The sequence below is a fragment of the Diorhabda carinulata genome, chromosome 8 (genome assembly GCF_026250575.1).
Source record: "Diorhabda carinulata isolate Delta chromosome 8, icDioCari1.1, whole genome shotgun sequence".
Lineage (NCBI taxonomy): Eukaryota > Metazoa > Arthropoda > Insecta > Coleoptera > Chrysomelidae > Diorhabda > Diorhabda carinulata.
The window spans coordinates 4,005,326-4,026,719 of record NC_079467.1 but is presented as its reverse complement, the minus strand read 5'-3'; the positions used below and the strand labels follow the sequence as shown (position 1 = coordinate 4,026,719).

Here is a 21,394-nt window from a genome sequence, read left to right as displayed (position 1 = left end):
ATACGACTGTCTGACTATAACAATAATAATTAAATTTCTTTAACTTCTTATTTTGATATGCTTATGTCTGAATCTTCTTGATTTTAGGTCTCTTCTGTTTAAAAATTAGTTTTTCCAACAGATATAAGACTTAAAGACTTGAACAAAAGTTGAAGCGTCAATTTTATATTTCAAAAATTATTATAAAAACTAATTTTGAAACAGAGTAGACCTAAAATAAAGGAGATTAGAAACATAAAAATAATATATAATAGTGTATTAATTTATATATTTGAATAAATATCTACAACATAAGAAAATATACTTTTTATTGCCACTCGGAATGGGAAATCTAAATAAAATTTCTGAGAATAACTGTTGATTTAAAAAAAGTAAAGTTGTATGGAGTGACTTTTTAGATCAGCAAATTTGATTGAAAATTTATTTAGTATTGATTTTATTATCAAATAATTAACCCTATCAAGCAATCAATTCTAATCTTTTTGTTTTTGAAAACTGTTAATTCTTCGTTAAAACTCAGCCACAACGCAAGTTTTCATAGTTAGATCTAATCATTTCTCTCGAGATTTGGAAATTGTTGTCTATAAAACAAAATAGTTTGGGAACCAATGATTTACGACAAAACAACCTTCGACTTTCAAAAAGTTATGAAAAAATATTGATGCTGGATTCAAATGTCTATGAATTAATATTTGCATCCAAGAATTTACTTTTACCAAACATTTACATTTACATAGAGTTTTAATTCATCTTGTTTTGTTTACATTTGAAAATTAACGATGTTATGCAGAATTTATTTGAAAATAAACAAAATGTACTTATTTTTATCTCTCAGACAAACCCAGTCGGCTTCTAATTCTGAAAATCGTTAAATATGTGAGAGAATCAAGGATATCGGCATATAACTGAAAGGAAGTCGCTAAATGTTATCTTATCCTCGACCAGTCTACCACGAATTAAGCTATATTAAATTAATTACGCTAACTGATCGAGATTGTTTATAAAAGTTGTCCGCTGTTTTACTGGTTTAAATAAATGAAGTCGACTTTGATGTATGTGTTGAATTAAATAGCCTTGACATAGAAACGATAATGAATGCAGGGTAATAAATGATGATGTCATCGAAACTGTTTTTTTTTTCAATTTTTCACAGGTGTGAGATATATTACAGAATGTGTCTCATGAGTAATTTCGGTTTTCATATATGAAAACGTCTACGCCTCAATTTATACCGTAACTTGTTAAGCCTATAACTCTTCCATGAAGAGTACTTCACTTTCTTTTAATTATTCTCTTTTTTTTTAATTGACGACGCAGTACGTTTTGATAAAAGCGCCAATTTTTATCATATTCAGATGCTTGTGTAGAATCCTTAAGTTAGTCACGCACTTGTCGTCATCGGACGGAACACAAGCACGCATCGGACGGATCGGATTTTCCGAGTGTGAGTCGCATGCGAATTCGTGCGCGCAGATCCATTTGAATCAATGTTTTTAATCACACTCGGATAATCCGATGGAGCGTTTGCTCCATCTGATGAGAACAAGTGCATGACTACCTTTAGAAAACTAGTTTTGGAAATGCTGGTCTGTGCTGCAATTTCTTTTCTCTTTACGCGCTGGATACTCAGAACAATTTTTTCCGTGTTTCCCGAAACCGTTTCGCGAAAATGTCCTCGGTCGACTGGATGTAACACTTCGGGTTCCAGGCGAAAATAGCGTGAGCCGTCAGTTTGTGCGAAACAATGACACCGAGTGCAGCCTAATCCATTTTTCGCGCGAAACACATAGTGCACGTATACATTGTGAACAGGCAAAACACTTTGATGAGCGATCGAAAACTTACTGGCCTTGGCTCACTTCGAAACATACTCGCGAAATAAGTTTCGAGGTGAGTACGAAGTGGAAACTCGTTTCACTCAGTGACAACCCAGCTTAATGATTCTCGACTTTCGACTTCAGCGAAACAAACAATTTTTAATTGTTAAGGTTGCAGGGCTAAAGATGGGTGTTCAATCTCTGTGAAGCCACGTTCGTGGAATTTATAATTTAGCGCGAAACTAAATTTGAGACATTTTTCAAAACAACTTGAAGAGGTTGTTCGAACTCTACTATAAGATATACCAACGCAGCAAGTTGAAACTTTGTGTAAAGCTTGTTGAGACTTGTCACTGAAGCGTTCATATAGATATTTCTGTACAACTGCCATTAAAGTGCCATCTAAGCCCAAAGAGTGGTCACAAAGATTAATTATATAAAATATAAAATTTACTTTTTATCAAATTAAGTATAGCTGCGGCAATTATTCGTATAAAAAGCTAATATTGTCTGATGTTTTTAAAGGTTACCGTATACAGTTCCGTTTACGTTCTAGTTATTTATTGTAATTCTAACAATGTCACGAAATGTTTCTGAATCGTTAAATTAAACACTGATGGATCGGTCAACCAACCGTCCGAATACATAGTTGTACAGAAAACAATATAATTGTAGAGGAATGAACTTTGGAAAATTTAAAAAAAGTAAATGAATAACTACAACTCAATTTTACAAGAAAAATGGTGTTTATTTCAAGTCGTTTGGATGAGTATTTACAAACTAACAAAGTTTAGAAGTCTGGATATATTTTATACTGCCCGAGATCTGTTCCAAACAAGGTATTACGTCATTAGCGCCGATTGTGTAGGATATCGGCCGGCCTGTTTGACAAAATACTACTGGCTAGAGTGACGACGAATTGTTGATTTATTGCGGGAATGGAGCAGGGTTTATTTCGTTGTTTTTCAGACAACTTGCTTCGAATAGATTCCCTTATAATGGCTACTTATTTTGCCACAAATAACGATTTTATGACTGATAGAATCCACGTTATGAATCAAATCGATAAAATGACATATTCATGGGACAAAACTAGGATTTTTTGTGCAGTGCAGTTTAAATAAATATATTACATTTAATTTGGAGCAAATTCGACATCGCACTGCTCACAGACGTATAAAAAGGCCAAAAATAGGATAAAAAATGACGTATAAGCTTGAATCACAAAGTAAATTAAGCTTCTTTCAAAGCTTCATGTTTAAATTCATAACTCAAAACGATAACACTGAAGGTGTTTCATTGTCAGTTCTCAAAAAAATAATTATTTCAAATAAAATACTTTCAGAAGGAAAACGATCGAGAAAACTGTTGTTTTGAATAAAAACATTTCCCAGTGTTTTTAATAAAAAAGAAGCTTTTCAGGGGGCCTCGCAAATAAATTAATTGAAACTAATATAATACTTTAAAATAATATAATTATATTTTGGATTTTGGAGCTAGAAAAATAAGAAAAACTCGTGTGTTGTAAAAAATAATAAAGTTTATCATTAGTAAAAGTGAACAAAAACATTTTCTCCCCAAAATAGATGGATGGACTATTTTTCCATCTTTCTATTGCTAGAAATGTTGCAAACGTTATGTTTTAATTTATAAATTTCAAATCAAATCTATAGAACTCATTCTGTTTAATTCAGGTTAATAAAAATTGCTGGTTACAAAATTAAGTTCTAGTGTGGATGAATTTTTCAAACTTGGGGTATCAGTAATTCGATTTTCCTAATTTACTCAGCTAAACAAATTATCAAAATCAGGTTCATCATCTACAGATTTTCAGTTGAATTGATTTTGATGTAAAAATTAATCTTGATCACTATTTTTCTCATTTCGAGTTCCTTTGAGGTATTAACTTAATAATTTGTTCTGTCGATATGACCCGAATTAAAATTTTCAAGTAGACACGTATCTACTAGTGATTGGCAAGTAATTTTCGTAATCTTTCCTAGCTGATTATTTTTTACTTAATAATTATTATTCATAACTCGAATTTACAAACAGTCTTGTTTAAAAAAGTCTTTGAAGTGGTCACAAGAAAGTACCAGGTGAGTGACCTCCATTTGAACTATTGTAAAGTTCAGAAAGTTCGAGTTTATGCATGAGTTCTTTGTTTTCTTGATAATTTCGGTCACGATATTAGCACCATATTTTCTACACTGCTAAAAAATTTATAAATACCTCAAATTATTTCAACTATATTTGGAATTAAGTAGGTGATTCATTCAATTCAAAGAGATTCCTATCGATCTGGTGCTATCAAAGTCAAACTGAAATAAGTGACGAGACGTCTACACAAAACAAGGATTAAATATACTATATGTAAAATTTTGAGAATAATTGTTTTGAGTCAAAAAAATTATTTATTGTAAGAATTATCTTCGAACTCACTCAATTATTATAGATCGTATCCTTACGGATGTGAGTTAAGTGAGTTAAGTATTTTTGATTATGCTGGTATATCTCTTTCATTTATTCTTTAGGCTCATTTCTGCTATTCGTTATTTTTTTACATTCAACCTAATGTGAGTATCTTTCATCTGCTCTCGCCTTTTCATCCTCTAATCATGCTCTTCTTGATATTTTTCTGAATTCATTATTTTGTACTCTAGATCCAAATATATGGTTTACTCTCCTGTCAGACATTTTATGTTTTTGTATGCATTGTATGCCCTCGCCGTTTCTTTCCTATTCTCATCTATTTTTTGTTTATTCAACGTCACGTTAATCTTTTACATCAATTTCTTGTATAACTTTTAATTTGCTTCTTTTTTCTATACAATAAAAAATGCGGTATCAAAATCAATTTATTAAAAAAGTTACAATAGGGATTCAACAAAGGGTTACTGTGAGTGTTAAAATTGATCATCATCATCTAGATCAATGCTTTTACGTCAATGGAGAGACAGGCTCGATGAAGCATATCAAGCTGTCCACGAATAGTTTCAAATACTGCTTCAATTGTAGTTCAGAGGGTGCGTGGTCATCTTGCAAAAACGCGTTCATCGAGAAGGAAAAAATCACAGTCACATGTTACATGATCGTGTGGGCCTCTCAACGAATCCTCGTCCGCCTATTCATTCGCGAGTATTGGATCATTGACAATTTGTAAATCTTCCAGCATTTTCAGATATCTTTGGCCCGTCACGTGAGCCTCAAAGAAGTACAGACCCACGAGACCTCCCTCATGGATACATGTCTACACACACACACACCCCATGCAGGTTTAATTAAGCCGAAGGTTGCTTCAACCGACCACAAAATGGAATGCCGGAACTGCAAATCATCCTGACTGCATCCAAGCTATCTCTCGCGAAATCCTTCTCGTTAAGTACATGGAGGAGACGTGGATAGTGCATACGATTCGTAAACAAAGCGTGTACTTGTGTCCGTTTTAATCTTTCTCGACAGAAATGACATTTCATTTTCTTTTCTTTCCATTCCCAAACTATTTTCCTCTGATTTTCCGGTACTGCAGCTTAAAACATGGGAAACCTATGAATAAAAATTGAACTGTATGTTATTCTACCAAATTTATTGTATTGCTTAGATAAGCGCCTCCTTCTAGAATACAGAATAGACAAACTATTAGCTAAGTAGAATTTTTTCCAAATATTTTAACACGTTGATGGACACGCCAGTTATAGCCGTCCTGCTCACAGGAACCCGCCTGCTATAGCAGTCTTATTTTTATATGCTTTAGGGGTCAGACCTGTTATAGCAGGCGTACATGCTTAATAAGTATATGAGACCCATGATAGGTGTCCCACCAGGCAAGTCGTATAATGTGTTGCAGCCCTTCATAGCCTCTAAATAAAATATTCTTCTGGAAGGAACATAACTTACATTTACTCGTACTGGACCTTACATTACGTGTTGTGATGCATTATAATTTGTTTTATATTGTTGACCTCTCTAAATTTGAAGCTCTTGTGCTAAAACTAATGCAACTTTATCTAAACAGAGGTCACCATTCATTGTTGAACAATTATTACAATAGCGCGAATAGACTTCTGCAAAACCAGATTCATGTGACTGGAACATTGCGCTCTAATAGAAGAGGCAATCCAACATTGGTCGTAAAGAAGAAACTGGGTCGAGAAGAGCACATTTGGAAGCGCAAAAATAGTATATGTGTCAAAGTGGAGGGATGTAATTGTTCTCACAACGCGCCATCATCCAGCATTAGTAGATAATCAAAATCGACGTGGCCAAGCAAAGACAAAGCCCATTGAAGTTGTTGAATATAACAAATTTATATCAGGAATAGATAGATTCGACCAAATGATTTTATATTATTCGTCTCTTCGAAAAACGATATTCTGGTACAAGAAGGTAATTTTCACATTTTGGACATATCAGTTTGGAACAGCTATTTTATTTAAAAGAGACTAACTAATACAAGTTGCAGTTTATAACTTTCAGAGAATCATTAATAAAATCTTTGTTTACACCAGCTCATGACAGAGCAACAGATCTTCGGCGGCCCCCTAATGCACTCAACATTACCTAAAACATCTTACGCAAAAACACAAAAGGAGAGGGACTAATCTAAGATGCAAGATGTGCCAAAGTAAGCTGCTCTCTGTGCAGTTCCATGTTCTAAAATTGGCAACTAATTCCAAAATTGCTGGAAGTATTATAATCAATAAAGGTGTTCAAATCGTTTAGTCCGTTCGTTTATATCTGTGACCCCAAATATTGAATGTTATCAAGTTGTTACTCCATTGATTGAAACTCCAAAATAAAAAAGAGAGAGAGAATCACCATATCCGATAAACAATTTGTGAGATTTGAGCACCTCTAAATGCACCTCGGCCTATTATTCATTATACTACAAAAATTGTGTGGGTAGTATGTGTTAAATGGATAGAGATACGATTAAACGTTGACATTAATAATATACCTAATAATATAAGTATCAATGCATTTTTCAAATTTATTTCCAGTATTCAGAATAGTTACAAAATCAAATCTTGTTAAATTGTGTGTTATTTTCATAAAACTGGTCTTTTTCGACAATTTACTATCTCAAGTGCCGCTCAAATTTAGATGAAGTTCTCCATTTACTTCCGTAAATTCCATTATTAAACGACGAATTGACAAAATGGAGTAAAATGAATACAAACTCAAACTTCGTATTAGTATAGAGGATAGTTGTGGTAATTTGCTTATGCTCTTGTGGAATCCAACAACTACTACCTACAACTATATTCCAATGGCGTCTTCACGGTTTGCGAAACAAATTTAATAGTTTTTAGTTTATTTTAGTTTCCGAAGCATAACACATTTCTTGTATCATCTACTTGGAATTCGTTTTCATTCCCAAGTAAGGAAACAGTTTAGACATTTCAAGATGTAAACATTTTAATTAGAATATTCAATTTTACATTGTAGATGAGTTTGAATAGCTTTTCCAACTAGATCTTCAATGCAGTCTAACAATGTTTCAAAAAATCACATAATCAAGTTAAAAGTTTTTGCTTACCGTATAGTTTGCAAGAAAAATAAAAACAATGATTTTAATATTTATATTTTGAAGAACGTATCTAGATAATAAATCTATAGTCTGTAATTTTGACGAATAATTGTCGTCTATTAGCTCCATTCGGGCGACTGTGACGACGAAATCATTACTTTCAGTACATTCTTCCTTTCCAATTCTTCCAAATAAACTTTTCAAGAAATGCTTGAATTCGTTGTTATGTTAGAAGATAAATTTCCTGCTGATCAGGCGCAAGCTAGAACGTATAACATCCCCAAACCATCACCGAGCCTCCGCCATGTTTTACAGGATTACACATGGATCTAATATCATTTCTTCCTTTGACTTGTGCACAAAAACTCTTCTATTAGACCCAAAAACATCACTGCATAAAACTCTCTCCCCCTCTTCATGCGTCCTATTTTTATGCCAATGCAAACTCTTGATTCTATTTAGAAGTCTTAAAAGATGTTTCTTTACTGACACTCTTTCACAAAAAGTTTCAGTCTAAAAGTACTTAAAAACAGATCCCTAAATTGATCTGAGCTGCTATCTCTGGACCCGTGGATGTGGTTTTTCGAGGCCGCCCTGAAAGTTTTTTGTCGCCAAAGCTCCTGGTGGATGCATATTTTTTCACCTTGTAATACACGGTACATCGATGTATTTTTAATTCGGCGGCAATGGTAATCTTACATTTACCTAGACTATTTCTGATTTTGCGGGAACGAAAACAATCCGTATACGAACTTCACAAAAAGATGTCTTGTCACAGTACGTTCTTGAGTCTCACAGGGATAACTGGGACTAAATTGAATCATAAATACCGAAAAAATAATTCACAATTAAAGAATAATAAACAAATAAGTAAGTACTTACAAGTTTTGAATTGTCGCACTCACGGACAGAATATAAACAATGGCTCGTATAAAGTAAAGAAATAATATTGTTACGAACAAGTTCCCAAAATGGTTGTCTAGTTTGTCTAGCTACTATTCGGCGAATTCGCGCGGCGTCTTTCACATTTTTCACATAGCAGGCAGTTTATTTACAGTTTTGTTTCTTTTTGTTCTAGAACTTTGTAGAATTTTATTTAGGTTCATAAATGATTTGTGTAATCGCATTCAGATAGATTTAAATAAATAGTGATTGTAAAAAGAATGAATTAGTAAAAGTGATCGCAGACATTATTTAAGTGGAATTTATAAGTAAATTATTATGACTAAAGTGTATTGTACAGAGTGTAAGTAAATTAAGAATCTAAGAGTCAGTGTTTATTAATTCACCCCACAAATAGAAAGAGTGTAAATAAATACAAAAAATATGAAAGAGAAATTTGTTAAAGTGTCTTATTTTGAAATGTAATTAATGGCCAGAAATTTTGACCGGTAGATAACTATTCAATTTAGTTTTAATTACCCAGAAGCGAAACATTTTTTTTTTAAATTACTTGGTTATATAACCATCAACTTTTGTTGAGTAGTGGTAGAATTACAATATTGATTCTAAACTCAGTTTTTAATATAAAAAATATGCAAATGAGTTTTTTACGATGTACATGTTTCTAATTTGCTACCACAAAAAATTATTCTCTCAATACTTATATCAGTATTATTTTTTCGAATATTCTTTCATTTTAATTGTGTAGTTAAGTTGGATCCAATGTTCTACTAACACACATCAAATCTCCTCAGGCGATTTATTGTATAGTAGAAAGTGGAATAAAAATATGACGGTGCCAATTTAAACTTGTAACACAAGTTATCCAAAATCACCATATTCTATTTATTCAGACAGATTTTGAATTATTTTGTTTATTGATAAGACAACGCTTAATTTTCTTCATACAAACAAACGCCAGAAGTTTCAATTCAACTGGGAGGAATTTAGTCTGCTAAAATATTTCAAAAGATATAGGAATTTCAATTTATCTATGATTCTCATATTTGCGGGAAACTTGTTGGGGTTTTCTTAATATCTCAGAATGTTTTGTTCCAGTTCCTTTCAGTTTTCAAATCGTCAGTGTGACATTTAAAAGTATTTCTTTCCCATTTCCTAGAGGTATTTAGGACTGTGTCTTATTCTTTCGGATTTCGGGCTAGACTATGAAAACTTGCGATGAGTTTCAATCGATAGTTCCATAGTTTTACGGTAAGTTTTTAAGACTTTCCAAGTTTGAATTTGCGAGAACGAATACAATTCATATGCGAACCAAGATGTCTCGGTCCAATAAGTCACAGTACGTTCTTGAGTCTCACAGGGGGCTAACTTGGTCTAAATTGAATCATAAACACCGAAGAAATTATTCACAGCTAAATGTTACTGTTGGTTTTAAGAAGTAAAATACAGATTTTGAGCGAAAATAATCTCAATCGTCGTTGGTTCAAATTGAATTCACGGGTATTTTGTAATATTCTTTCTAATCTTGTATTAAGGCAAAAATATATTCAATTAACGACTGATGGAATTGTATCAGAAAAAATTGAGGGTTGAAAAGTGGTTGAAACAAGGAGATCCAATATCGACAGTGGCTTTTGATGGTGTGGTGTTGCAGACGATTTAATTTCAATAACAAAAACAAAGAAAGAAATGGAAAGACCAAACTAAAAGAAGCTGCAAAAAATTATGTGTTAAAAGTAAACCAAGAGGAATCAAAATACATGGTGCTTAATCAAAATGTGATTGCTACAAAAGGAAACATAGAGATTAAAGTGGAAAAACCTGGTAGCAACTCTGTAAAATAAAAATGAAAAGCGGCTAGAAATAAATAAGATAGAAGCCAAAGGAAGTAAAGCTGTGGTATCATCTAGTGAATTGATAAAATCAAAGAAGTTATATCTAACACGACTAAATAGTTACATAGAGAAGTGAAACATGGGTGTTAACAAAAGATGAAGAATGGGTATGGGAAAAGAAGAATAAAAACAAATGAAGGATTATAGGGAAGAAGAATTAACGAATTAATTAGCGGATTTGTATAAAAACTTATCAATAACAAGATAGCCGAAAGGGTAAGATGGATCGGGCATACTAAAAGGATACCGGAAAATCGATATGCAAAAATGTACATTGGAAAGGGGGAAGTAGATAGATAGATCAAAATGCAATTTTGCAGGATATTAGAGAAGTAGAACCGAATTGAAGCGCAAAAGTTCAGAATCGCAAATTGTGTGAAATTAGTTGAAGACCGATGAGAAATGAAAAATAAGTTATGGCCTGTAGTACTCTAAATATACAGAACCAGAGATAAAATAAAGTTTTGAGATGATTTAAAAAAAAATCATTAATAAGTAACAAACTTGATAAGGATCATAAGAAAGCAACAAAATCAAGTGACCGGCAATTACTTACCAACATATTATAAAGCAAAATTCGCTAAATTTTTCTGATTTAGTACTGTTAGATTTCTAGAATTTGTTTATTTACAAAAATTTTCCAAAATAATATGAAATATAATTGAAATAATTTCACTATAATATTTTTTTCTTTATTTTCAGGTATGTTTCCATCCGTTAATAATTTTGAGGATTATGAAATGTAAGTATAAGTGATCATTTATAAGCTTACCGGTGAATGAAGGAAAGTATTTCGTGATATTTAATTACTCGACTGTTACGAAATTTTATCAATTAAACCGATTAATAAAATTAATTAACAGCATTTTCGATACACTTTACTTATCTTCTAAATACTTTATCCGTTTTAGTCATATTTATAAACGGCAATTATTTTGGATAATATTGAAGTTATTTCTCATTTCGTTTCCCTCTTTATATTAGGTGACCTTTTGATATGACCGATATCTTTTATTAAAATTGAATCTAAATAATCTCATTTAGCTGAGGAATAATAATTTTTAGATATTATAGTGAGAAGAATCCTTTTTCGTCGATGAGTGATATAGGGTAGGGTAGATTATTTGAAAAGGGCGTTCTGACGATAACTCGGAAGAGGGTGAGAATAGGTACAAAAATAAAAGTTTTATGCTACTTCAAGTATTATTATGGAGTATGCAAATGTACAAAAGACGTTTGCTGAGTCGTAATGTATACTACCGATAGTAGTTTTTGCCCACCCAATAGTTTGCGTGATACACAACAAAAAAAGCAATACAACTTTAATGTCTAAATTATTAGTTTTAGTACATTTTTCCTTTTCAATTAGCAAATATACTATTTGCAGAGCTTAGAAGAATGCTTGGAGTCGTTGTCATGCCGGAAAAAAATTTTCTGTCGATCAGGAGATGGCTAGAACGTACTACATTTTCTTTTAATACTTTTGTAGTTTTCTTCATTGAAAATCCCTACAATTTTTATAACATCTACAGTCGCCCTTCCTCCATAACATTCTCAAACTATCACCGAGCCTCCGCCGTTTTTTACAGTCGGGATTACACATGGATGTAACATCCGTTCTTTCTTTCACCTGCCCACACCCTTCTCTTTGACTCAAAGACCTCAAAATATAATTTATGTTATTTAGCAAACTGCAGCCTTTTATTTTGACGTCTCAAATGAGGCTTCTCTCTTCTCTCAATCTTTTTCATGCATTATTGAAGTACTTAAAAACAGATTAGTTGACCTGAGCTGCTATTTCTGGGAACGTGAGTCGTCTATCACGTTTACTAATCAATACAATAAGTTTATCTTCAAGGGTTGTGGTTTATCGAGACCACCCTGTAGTCCACGGTACGTCCATATATTTTCAGTTCAGTGGGAATGGTTAATATTACTTTTGCTTAGACTATGAAAACTTGCGATGAATTTACGAGTTTCAATCGATAGTTCTATAGTTTTACGCTTCGTTTTTAAAAGTTTTTAAAAACTTACCAAGTTTGAATTCGCAAGAACCAAAACAATTCATATGTCTCGGTCCAAAAAGTCACAGTACGTTCTTGGGTCTCACAGGGGGCTCACAGCTAAAAAATAATAAAAAAACTTTTTATTATGATCCTCCAGGAGCCCGGTCAACAGTATGTTACTGTTTGTTTTAAGAAGTAAAATACAGATTTTAAGCGAAAATAATCTCAATCCTCGTTGATTCAAATTGAATTCACAGGTATTTTATATGTATATGGAAAGGAAAATGATTTAGTAAATCTAAAATATTCTTTCTAATCTTGTATTAAGGCAGAAATATATTGAAATATTTTTAAAAAATTTGTCACATACTAAAACAAACAGAACCAACATCATCAGTGAGTTACTTGAATGATGTTTTCAAAACTCGCGGAGTATATAACTTAATTCGTGCGATTTGATAAGAGATGGCGTAACTTGTATAATATTACATCGTTCCAATATTCCAAACCTGCGTTGGAAAGCTACTGTTATTGTACGTCTTTTCAGTATATGTTATTCATTTCAAATGTTAACAACAATAATTTTTTTGCACCCAAATATGTCGAACTTTGTTCCTGAAAAAGTGGAGTTCTTCTTTATTACTTTAATATGAAGAAAAATGCTGCCGAAAGTCATCGTATTTTGGTGGAAGTTTATTGTGAACGTGCTCTAGCTGAGCGAACATGCCAAAAGCGGTTTGAACGATTTAAAAGTGGTGATTTTGGCTTGGAAGGCGATGAACGTCTTGGGCAGCCAAAAAGTTTGAAGATGAAGAACTGGAAGCATTACTCGATGAAGATTGTTACCAAACACAAGACGAGATCGCAGAATCTTTGGGTGTGACTCAACAAGCCATTTCAAAACGTTTAAAAGCAGTTGGATATATTCAAGAGCAAGGAAATTGGGTTCCACATGAACCCAAGCCGAGAGACGTCGAAAGGCGGTTTTACATGTCCGAAATGCTGCTGGAACGCACCAGAAGGAAGTCATTTTTGCATCGGATTGTTACTAGTAATGAAAAATGGATCCATTACGACAACCCCAACCATATGTAATACCCGGACAATCAGCCAATTCAACGGCCAAACCGAATATCCATGACGCGAAGGTAAATGTTCTCTATTTGGTGGGATCTGAACGGTGTACTGTATTAAGATCTACTGAATTCGCGTGAAACCATCAATGGAGAATGGTACCGCACACAATTAATCCGTTTGAAGAGAGCAGTAGCCGAAAAACGCCCGGAATATGCGACCAGACACGAGGCAATGATTTGCCATCATGACAACGCTCGGCCGCACGTTGCTATTCCGATTAAGAACTATTTGGAAAACAGTGGATGGGCAGTTTTACCTCACCTGCCTTATAGCCCAGACCTTGCCTCTTCCGACTACCATTTTTTCCGGTCGATGCAGAACGCCCATACTGGAATACGGTTGACATCAGAGCAAGACATTAAAAATTAGCTTGATTAATTCTTGGCTGTTAAGCTGACGCAGTTCTTTTGGGATGGGATCCACAAATTGTCATAGCTTCAGATGTGCAATACTATATATTGTACATGTTTTTATTAAATAAATTTTGAAAAAAAAAAACGCACAAATTGAGTTACGGACCACAATATGTTATATGTTTCGACTACTTTCTCTGTTTTTGTTTCATAGAATAAATTTAGATAATTATTAATTATGAGAATGTGAATTTACATATAACGTAGGCGATAGAAAGTTATCGTGAATCATATGATTAATATCGTTACGGTAGATACGGATTCTATGAAGATTTTTGTTGCACTCAATAGATGAGATTCTAAATTTGAATAAAGTATAGGATATTATTGGAGTAAGTTACTAAAATCGAATAAACGAGCCTTTTCAATTTGATTTGATATTAAAAAAAACAAAATCGGTGTTGTACAGAAGTCGGAAATCAGAATAATATATTTATTTAATATTTCCGAATGTAATTTTGATATAACAACGCTATTTCATGGTACACACTTCATAAATTTTTGTAACTAGCTTATTACTGCGTCTTTCTATAGATACATAAATATACACAGGACGTTTAATATACACATGGGTTGGGGAGCAATAGGATAAAATTTGAAACGTTCATCCTTTATAGTATTACTATGTTCATTCACTCTTTAACTATTTTCTCATACTTTTCAACAATTTTTTTAAATTTTGAGTTTTCACGTTCACGTTAGTATAGATGATAATCAATTTTAACTTTATTAAATTGCGGATTTTTCAGCTAATCATTAGAAAGTTATAGTTCCTATATGACCAACTTTTCTTCACATTTCTGTACCCACAATATACTTTTTCATCTTTATTATCATCAGTTTCTATTATTTAAATTATTCTTCAAGACCAATTATACTCAGATTCAAGCTAAAACTTTTGTTTTCCATATTTTTTTGACGGAATAATAATATTTATTTTAATGCAGTATAATACAATTTAACTCAAACCCAATTGACGTTTCTATGGGACCTATAGGCATCAAAAAATATTTTTATACCCACAGCAAAGGGTTTTTAACACCCTTGAATATTTATCTAAACTGTGCAAACTATATTTACTCCTTGTCTGATATATCTAAACTGTATTATATAGAAACAATTTTCATTAAATGGATAATCTAAATTTCTCTTTTTAATTATCCTTGATATGAAAATAAATTTGTCAATTTCTACGTAATTATATTGTTTCTATGGAAGAAATAAACCTTGTGATTGCATCCTCAATAATTTATTCTCTCGATGAATACCCCTTCAGTTTTTTTCATTTTCCTTCTGCAATTATAAAAGAAAATGACTCTTCCCATTGTTGAGATGACACGAGATATTCAAACAAATATAATTAAGTTTTTATTTTTGATTGCTTTTGAAATTCTTGTTTTTTAATATTATGTTATTGAGAATACAAGGTTTTCGCCGTTCTTATGTATCCCTCTATATTACAAATCAATACTTTTCTCCTGGACACTGTCCAACTAAATAAACCACCACCTGTAAATAATTTTTTCTTGTTGAATGTTTTATTTCCAATGTAACGGATTAATATACATTTTATAGCATCGCATGATGGTGTCAATAAAGATAGGCATCTTAATGTTCTTGATTTTAGGTCTCTTCTGTTTTAAAATTAGTTTTTTTAATAATTTCTGGAAGAAAGATAAAAATTGACGTTTCGACTTTTATTCAAGTCTTTATCAAAATATAATATTGACACTAACAATTTGCGTATTTATATTGATCAATAGATCACCGTCATCATGAAGCAGACACTAAAATCAAATAAAAAACAGAACAGAAACGAAACATTAAAACATAAAACATTTTTCCTCATCATAAGTACAAGGACTTTCCCAACAATTATCAAATTATTTTAATAAATATGATATTAGTATGTCATAGAGGACATAATACATTATCCAAATATTTCACTAAATTAAAATCTAGAAAACCCAAAAATAAAAGAAATAATATTATATATCAAGTGCCTTGTACTAATTGTGACGCTGTCTACATAGGACAGACCTCTCAGTTTTTAGAAAATAGACTAAAAGGTCATCAATACGATAAAAAAACGAATCAGGGAATATCAAAAAAACATAAATTCAATTATGAAGATTCAAAAATTCAATACATGAAGAAGAGAATTTTTAGAAATGGTTCACATTCATAAAAACGAAAAAGCTATAAATGATAAAAAAGACCTAAATAATTTAATTAAAATTCATAGCTTTATTTTGTAAATTCTTATAAAACTGCAAATAATTTGATTGATTGAAGTTCTAGTTTGATTTTATTTTTATGTTGATATTCATGATGTAGTTGATCTATTGATCAATATAAATACGCAAATTGTCAGTGTCATTATCATATTTTGATAAAGACTTAAAGAAAAGTCGAAATGTCAAATTTTATCTTCCAAAAACTATTAAAAAAAATAATTTTGGAACAGAAGAGACCTAAAATCAAGAACATTAAAATATCAAAAGGTTTTAGAAATAAGAAATTAAAAAAAGATATATATGATTACATTTTCAAATATGAATCGATCAAATATCGCATGATATATTTCTTCCAACAGTTCGTGACAATATAAAAGCCGTTTTTGGTACTTAAACTCAACACCTGCCCACGCATCCGTTGTCATACCTACCCTTGTTCTTTTTAATAGAATGCACTAAATAAAAACCATTTCCTGTTATGTCCTGAAATACCCACGAAACCATTTGGGATTTACATAAATTTCAAAAACGATCAAAATAGTCCAGGTATTTATTTTGAAATAGAAAATTAAAGATAGATTGAAGGAGTATATAGTTTCTTATTTTCCTTTTTATAAAGAAAGGGTTATTATCATTGCTTACAAAAAATGTTCACTTGTTTAAAAATTGTCAAATTTTAATGTACCCTCTTCCAATCTTCTTTTCTCATATTATGATTTAACAAACAGTGATTCCTTCTTGAAACAAGATTTAACAGTTGATCCCTCTTAAGGCGGTTTGCCACATACGTTTATTTGTTTAATCAATGCTAGGCTTTTTTAACAACGAAATAAATTAGGGGAGTTCCTTGGAATTCCTTAACATCATTGCTGGTGTAATCACTACCAAATAAATAGGTAGAAATTGGGTACTATTTTGTAATTTTTTCAAAAGTTTTTTTTGTCTCTGATATAATAATTTCCACCATAATGTAGCCGTTCGTTGTACGTAATATAAACAAACAGATATTGTGGGAAGAAGCAGTTGTTATCAATTATTAGTTAACTCTAATATCAGCTGAAATGAGCCGTAACCAAGTTGGATTCGAATTAAGATTGTGAAATATGTAGTGAGATCAGATTCTGACTCAGACCCGTTTTGTAATGAAGTTAGAGACAATTTAATTACAAACTCACATTGTATTCTACATCTCTCGAACTATTTATGTCCTTTTGTGCGCCAGAAGATGGAGATTTTAGTTTTCACTTTCGTCCTATCCATTCTTTCCAATCGTTTGCTACTTCGATCATATGTCGTCTTGTTTTTCCCTCTGTTTCTCATTGTTGTGCTACTTGTATTCCTTTCCTTCTTTTCTCATTTCTTTTTGCACCTGTTACGTTTTTATTTCCTATTGGTTCCTGTTTGAGCTTTTCCATAATCACCTCATATCTTATCCTGTCTATCCAGGCTTTACTTCCATATATTAATTTTTATGCTTACATCTTTATCCTTCCATTATTTAGTGTCATGCTTCCTTTTTTGTTTTACCACCATACTTGTGCATTTTTTCATATTAAATTCAATTCTCAGATCTTCCATTTTCTTAAATGTATCTGCTATTATAATTTGCATATACTAATCCATCACCGGTTCAAGGTATCTGTACCCAATTGTATGGCCTTCAGTTTATGGTTCTTCTTTTTTATCGCTTTTATTGTAATTTCGTAATATCATAATTTAAATTGAAGAGTAATTTTTTTCCGGGGATTGAATTGAAAGCCTGCGATATGTATTTTCAACTTTCATACTCAACAAAATGTCGTCTCAGTGAAATTCAGCTGTTCTAACCGAGCTAATTTGACAATCGGCGAATTACTGATTGACGTAACGACAAGGAAGTAGTTATACCATAGAACTAATATCGACAGAGACGTGAAACTTAATGGCGGTGTAGTGACAGAAACCGACATTGAACTGACTACATTTGACAGAATGCGAGGACACGATTAGCAGTCGATTCTTCCTTATATAGTATATCTACTACCATCTTTATTTCATACTGTAAAGTCGAGTTTACAGTACTAATTTATGTCAGGAAAATGGCACTATCCTTGTACTTTACAGTACTCTTAATTCACCCAATCACGTTTGAAATAATTAGAAATAAAAAATCAATTAACATACATATCTAAACTTTTATTCTGATTTTTTATTGTTAACAGTAATGGTGCAACTGCTGTTTCCAGAAACATTTATTGTAGGAATTACTGGAAGTACTTCTTTATTTTCAATAATGTTGGAAGATGTGTAGTTTTGGTTTAACACTTGTACAAAAGTTTCACCCCCATGTTTCATTCTTGCTATTTTCTTTTTGCTCTCGATGGATTCTTCCACATATTTTTCAACCACTGATGAACTCTTCCATCCAACATGCTGTTTTAAAACATTGATATCTGTCCCAGCGTTGGTATACAGTGTTCACGAAGTCCTTTTGAAGCAATGTCCGCTGTACTTTTCTTTCTTTCAAGATTGAGGAATTCAGCAATTTTTTTAGGAGCCCCGCCAACAGTGTGTATTTCAACTCTTTAACCTACGCCTTTCCCTTGTCTGTAGCCTATCAAAAGTGCTTTTAGTGAAAGGTGTTTTCGCAAATTTTTATATTTTCTGAGCACATCCAAATATTGCACCGCATTGCTGTTAATCACAGTAAAAACCCGTCGAACGTGTGTTTGTGTGTGATTAATACGAACCTCTAGAACGTCTGATTCTAAATTATAAATGCGATAATTTTTACCAGTAGACGTCTTTCTCTGGGGCTTCCCTCATAAATGTTTCAGCTTCTTACTTTCTTAGCATCTTCGACTGGTTTGGATGGTAGTCTACACTTTGTTTTTTTAAAAAAGCGTTTAATTTAGAACAACGGGAAATATTGAAATTCTCATTAACCATAATCATTGATTTGACCATCGAGTATTTAGATCATAATGAAGAATTTGATGCTTTTGACTGAAAATTTGAGGTTTTAAAAGAATCATATTTTCATCAGCACTTTTTACCTCGTATTTCTTACACCAGTCGCAAAACATCGCATATTCTTTTTCGTACCTTTTCGAAGATTTAAACGGAATAATTTGCCCTACTGCTTCCGCTCTTTTTTCAGCAATTTTATTTGAATTATCAGCCATTTTTTGGGAAAATATTTTTTGTATTTGCAAAATTTCTGCCTTTGTTTACCTTAGAGATTTCTGTTAATTTTTATTTTTTTTAAATAATAAGAGAATAAAGAAAGGAGTTGCTATTACGGTACTCGATTAGATGTTCTTGACACGGCTCCTTCGTCGCCTCGTCCATAAACATCTATCTCGTACCGTACTAAATCACTTCTCACCGGTTATAACGCAAATAACTACAATCGGTCTACAAGTTATATTTGATCTATATACATTTGAAAAATATACTCACAAAAATATTTCGAAATTATTTCTTATGTGTACAGAAAGGAATAGTCCGGAAATTTGAAAACGTGACTGTACTATTTTAAAATCAGCTGATTTTACCTTATTTTCCATACAATAGAGGGTAGTTAGAATGTTCCGGGCGTGGGAAAAATATGGCAGGTGACTAGTAATTTGCCTTGATGTTTATCATTCCGTAACTATTTCCTATTTCTAACAGCCTTTTGAAAATAGTCATTTGATGCCATTTTATGCCAGGAAATAAAATATTCACTGCACTAATCATAATTTTAGGAAATTATTCATCAATTCATTGGTTAAATAACTTTATGCTACTTAATGAATATTCATTAATTAATATTGAAAAACACAAGCGTCTCCTTCACCTTATTTTCAGTTTGATAATTCATCGTACCTACTTGTCTCCAAATATAGTACGATTTGAATTATATCTACAAACGGCGTTCACGAAGAAGGTAATAATCGACATTTCACCAACACATTGTATACTCTTAAATGGATCGTATGTAGGGAACCAAAAATATTTCGATAAAGACCTTTCTAATAATATTAACAAGACATTCCGAGATATGGCAATTAAATTCTGGGAACTGGCCACTCTGAGTCACTTCGTCCAAATCTTAGCAAAGAGGCTTTCTCTTTTAGGTTTACTCCAGGCCTGAAGTCGGTAACACAATTTTATTTCTGTGTTTTTGTGAATTTGATCTACGTGAAGAAACTCCCGTTACCATCCGTATCAACACTAATGTTGACCATTAGCGCGTGCTGATTACCCTTAGCGGCGCATAAGCATTCTTGCAATGACTAAATTGTTGTTAAATATCAATAAAGAAACCATCGGCAAGGTTTATTCATGAGTACTATTCGCACAAGGATAGTACCAACAGTTGCCATGAACAATACAGATTTGAAATGTGATCTGAAAGGATTTGTTTTACCTGAGCAACGGAAGAAGTTGGTATTCACTGGAGATGAACTTGGATTTATAAGTATGATCGCGAGGTCCCTAAACAATGTCAAAATTGAGTAGAAATGAGTGGATAACATCCAACAAAAGCAGAGTGGTTTGCTCTTGCTGGGCAAGCACCACAATATGCGATCTATTCCTCATTGATAGGGTGAGAGCTCTGAGCACGTAAGGCTTACCTTATATTCAAATTATTGCGGGCTCTGAATTTTTTTATTTATTAAGTGTCACCTCGACGAAACACATCCTGGTAGCATACAGGAGGATAAAAAAGCTGTAACGAGTTAGCTTCAGATGATTATCAAAAATGCTTTGAGAACAATGAGTTATAAGCAGACTATTGAGAAGATCAATAGTAAAAAATTGTGTGAAACCTGTGTTTCTTCATTGATAAATTCCCAAAACTTTATGAAGTGGACGTTAATTTGCTCTATAAATCGTTTTTTGTCGTGCCCACAAGAATTTCTTTCGTTTCAATACATTTAATGAATTATTTATGTCATATTTTATAACCCAGCAGACTTTGCACTGCCTCAGTCGATAAATAGAAGACTTTGGCATAAAATAAACTTAAAACAAACAATAGGGATTATTTTTTTTTATTAAAACAAATAAAAACATGCTCGGTATGAATGAAGTTTTATTATTATTTTCGATTAATTACACATGATGTTACTTACTTACAAAACAGAGTATTCCTGAAATACTGGCTATTTATAAAGTTTCAATTTAATATTGTCAGACAGATACATTTATATTTATACATTTTAATCAATTTAAAGCTCTCTTTTAAACTATATTTTTTATACTCCAAGTTGATTTCGCAACGTTCCAACGAATGGCCTTGCGATTTATTTATGGTCATCGCAGAGGCCAGACGTACCATCATCTTTTTGACAACCAGTCTTGTTCCATTGCACAGTCGAGTTTGATTAATGTTACACAAATCAAAAATTCCGTGGGATAGTTAACTACGTCATCCTGGTTCATAAACCAACCAACTGTCCCGGAAGGAAATTTTGTATGATCGCTTT

General features: G+C 32.3%; 1 protein-coding gene and 1 long non-coding RNA gene across 5 annotated transcripts in view; one reads left to right on the top strand and one right to left on the bottom strand.

Moving 5' to 3' along the window:
• The window catches only part of LOC130897384 (rap1 GTPase-activating protein 1), an 848,316-nt gene that overhangs the window by 624,873 nt on the left and 202,049 nt on the right, over positions 1-21,394 (top strand). The gene's annotated exons all lie outside the window — the stretch shown is intronic.
• Positions 5,309-17,209, bottom strand: LOC130897389 (uncharacterized). Its single transcript, XR_009059696.1, has 3 exons — positions 17,114-17,209; positions 12,180-12,268; positions 5,309-5,363 (listed from the first exon to the last, which is right to left on the bottom strand). It is a non-coding gene; the product is annotated as an uncharacterized LOC130897389 (long non-coding RNA).